Below are 4,025 nucleotides of genomic sequence, written 5' to 3'. Positions count from 1 at the left end.
TTTGTCTCCCATTTTGTAGTCTGCAATTCTCTCTCTCTCTCTCTCCCTCTCCCCTCCCCCCATACCATGAGATGTTATATGACTGTTGACATTTGTAAGTAAGACAACTTCATCTGTTTTTTTTTACAAACAGGACTAAAGCTGCTTTATTTCTCTGCTAAAAGCTATGGGGCTGTTGTGGGACTGGTTGTTGCTCACTTTCTGCTTTCAAATACTAATTACTTTGCTTGTTTGATCCTCTAGTTCTCTCACATTCCCCAACAGCAAAATTATCTTTTCTCATTCTTGACACTTAACACTTGCTTATTTCTTTATTTGAATTTTCTATGCAGTGTTAAGGATGCTTATGATGAAAATTGGAGAAACTGAGGTTTCAAATGAAAATGGAACAGCACACAAAGCTCCACTGGCTTCTTCATCAAACATGGTGTTAAAAATCATACAGGAAGGGGGAAATCATGATGGCATTCACACACCTACATTTTGTCAAGATGTAGCTGTTCTCAAAGAGCTAGCATGGCATAGTGGTTTGAGTGTTGGACTATAGGGATTATCAGATGAGGGACATCTCATCTTTGTCCCGTCATGTTCCTGTCCTTCCCATGTGATCGCAGGAAGGACTTTCAGACAGGATTCATGCTTATACCACCCAGGAGGTGCGAATGACAGCAATCACATGAAAGACTTTCAAATGAAATCATGTAGATCATGTCTTTATCCTGCCATTAACCTGTCATTAAAGTGACAATGGCCGGCATTTTGCATTAAAGGAAGTTTGCATTAATGCAGTGCTGCTTTAATGACAGGTTAATGGTGGAATCAGTGCTACAATTTGAAAGCCTTTCACGCCATTGCAGTCACAGATGGATTAAGGATGGGATAAGGATTGGGGAGCAATCCCATCCCCATTCCATCACTGTGTGAAAATCTCCTATGACTCTGGAGACCACAGTTCAATTCCCTGCTTGGCTATGAAACCTACTGGATGTCCTTGGGCCCGTCACAGCCTCAAGGGGAGGCAATGGCAGATCTCTGAACAAATCTTACAAGAAAAGCCTATGATAGGTCTACCTTGGGGTTGGCTGGTAAACCTATTGCTGCAGGAGCAGTGAATCCATTCTTAGGCATGGAATACTCAGAAGTGGTTTTGCCAGTTCCTTCCTCTGAAATACAGCCTTCAGCATTGGGTATTTATTGGCAGTCCAAGTACTAACCTGAGGGTCACCATAATGACTTGAAAACACACAACACCAATGATGTTAATCAGGAATTTCTGGATCTGTGTGTTGTGTTAAGGGAAGGTTGAGAGAAAATCGGTAAAAACGTCTTTTTTCTATCCCCACCCTACTTTCTTCCTCTCCTTCGTTCTGCTCTTTAGGCCTCCTGAACATCTTCTCACATAAACGCCAGGTGCTGTATTTCAGAGGAAGGAACTGGTAAAACCACTTCTGAATATTCCTTGCCTTAGGAAATCCTAGGAAATCCATGGGGTTGTCATAACCCAGCAGGAGTCTTGAAGGCACATATAGACATGCACACATTCATTTGTACTCTTCCTTGACATTTCCCCCCTTCTTCTCTTTCCTATGCATTATGCTTTTAAAACTCAGCACATCTGAAGTTTTCCTCTTCATCCACCCTGCCTTCCACCCCCCCCCCCCCCCCCCCCGCCAACTGGAATTTTTTCAATTTGCTCTTAGAAATTCAGGAATCTCCCAGTATAGGAAGTGATGTAAGACTCCTTTAGATTTCCTGGAACAACGAAGTTCAGGACAGTCATAATACTATGTTTCAGTCTTTTAAATATCCCCCAATACACATTACAGTTGTCCCTCCTAACTCATGGATCTGAGATCCACGACCTCGAAAATCTGTGAAGGGGCAACCTCCGCTATTTTCAGTGGGGTGTGCACCCCATTCAAGCTTATGGGGCTTGAATATGGGTGAGCCTCCATTTTTGCAGGGGGCCCCAGAATGGATCCCCCATGAAAATAGAGAGCCAACTACAGTCGGCCCTTCTTATACACAGATTTTTTATACACGGATTGAAGCATACACGGTTTGAAAATGTTCCAAAAAAGTATAAATTTACCTTGATGTTCCATTTTTTATTAGGGACACCATTTTGCTATGTCATTATACTTAATGGGACTTGAGCATACACGGATTTTGTTATACACGGGGGATCTTGGAACCAAACCCCAGCATATAACAAGGATCCACTGTATATTATTTTTTCACTGTTAAACAGTATGTATGAGCATCCTAAAAAGGACAGCCTAACCAAAATATTAAATGTGGTTGCGCCAATGCTGAATCCATAGTGGAGCTGTACATACAGTTTTTGGAACTTGTTATAAGTAAATATTAAGATATTCTATTGAGCTTGATTAATACTTCTTTTCTAGACCAAATAAAAGCAAAGAGGAGGGGAATATTGCCTATGGAAAGGGAACAAAACCTTCTTATAGAATGGTGGAATAACACAACAAATGTCAAGAGATCAGTCAGATAAAAGCTTCAATGAGAATCACTTGTATAGAAACCTATATGCCACAAGGGCAAGCAGTTCTATCCTCAACAATGAGAATGTCTTGGCTCATCTTTTTGAACAAACTTGTTGGGTTGCAAAAAACAATAATGTAGGGCATACTTGTGTTTCCTTAAATCTAATTGAAATAAATAACCTTCAAAAATCAGAACTCGGGTTTAAATATAGTGTGGGCTCAAAATTCAAAACAACATTCAAAGGCCTCATCATAGGTAGACTTAGGACTACGAAACTGCAAAAGAGCAGTAAGACTGTCAGCTCCCTGGAAGGATAGAACCACTCCACCCTTCTCCTGCCTCAGTATCTTTCATCTGCAGCTTCTCATGACTGGATATAAATCATTTGGGCATCAACAAATATTGTCATGGCTTCTTGGTCGGTTTCTGTTTGCATTTACCATAGTCCCCTTTTCCTTACCCACCCTATGAGGAAAGTTTCTATCATTTTCTAGTTTTTTCCAACTTCAGAGGAGTTTGCTTCTCCCTCAGGCCCACTCTGGGTGTTCCTTCCAGAAGATTCAGGGAAAGGTGGGGCCTTTTAAAAATTGTACTGAATTGTGAAGAAGATAGGAGTGGGAAAATTCCTGTTCTTTATTAGCTTTTCCGCACCTAAGTACACAATAGCACTTACACTCTGTTGAAGAGAGTGCAAAATGCTGAGGTTTGGGTGGAAAAGATAAGTATGGTCCAAAACACAATGCAAAAATAATCCAGTTTGAGACTTCTTTAACTGTCCTGGCTCAATGCTAAGGAATTCTGGGAATGGTAATTTTGTGAGATATTTAGCCTTCTCTGTCAGAGAACTTTGGAGTCACAATAAACCACAATTCCCAGGATCTCCTAGCACTGAGCCAGGGCAGTTAAAGCGATCTCAAATTAGATTATTTCTGCAATGTGTTTCTGATCATTGTGTCCAGACTCAATAAGCCAAGGGGTGGAGTGTGAGCTGCTGGGTCTCCTTTTAATGGCAGGTAGTCAAGCTGCTCTTAAACAGTAAGAGCTGGCTCCAAAATTGGCAACCCTGCACTAGTAAATTTTAAGAGCATTCATGTTTATTTTATCATTGTAAACACTATAGAAATGTTAACAATACAAAATAGTTTCTACTTTCTCTTTTTTTTAAAAAAAGAAAGAGATTTGTGTTTTTGCCATACACATCCACTGCCAAATTCTAGTTATACGAAAAGATTGTTATTAAAATTGTTTATAACATAACAGTGAATCAAAAATCAAGGAACCCTGATTTATTTAGGGCAAGTAGCGTACTGATGATGCTGCCTCATCACTCTGGTTTCTTCATTGTGTTGGCCCAACTGGCCCTCTGGTTTATCCACACATACCCCCTCAAGCTAGAGAAATTATTGGACAAACCCTGTATTTTTCTTGTGCCTCACTGTGGAGAAACAAGCCAGAATCACATTCCAGAGTCATGATAAAGAAACCACAGAGCAAACAACCATGGTTTGTTTCACTGC

This window comes from Sceloporus undulatus, chromosome 3 (assembly GCF_019175285.1).
Source record: "Sceloporus undulatus isolate JIND9_A2432 ecotype Alabama chromosome 3, SceUnd_v1.1, whole genome shotgun sequence".
In the NCBI taxonomy this organism is placed as follows: domain Eukaryota; kingdom Metazoa; phylum Chordata; class Lepidosauria; order Squamata; family Phrynosomatidae; genus Sceloporus; species Sceloporus undulatus.
The sequence above is the reverse complement of the archived record's forward strand: the minus strand, read 5'-3'. Positions refer to the sequence as shown.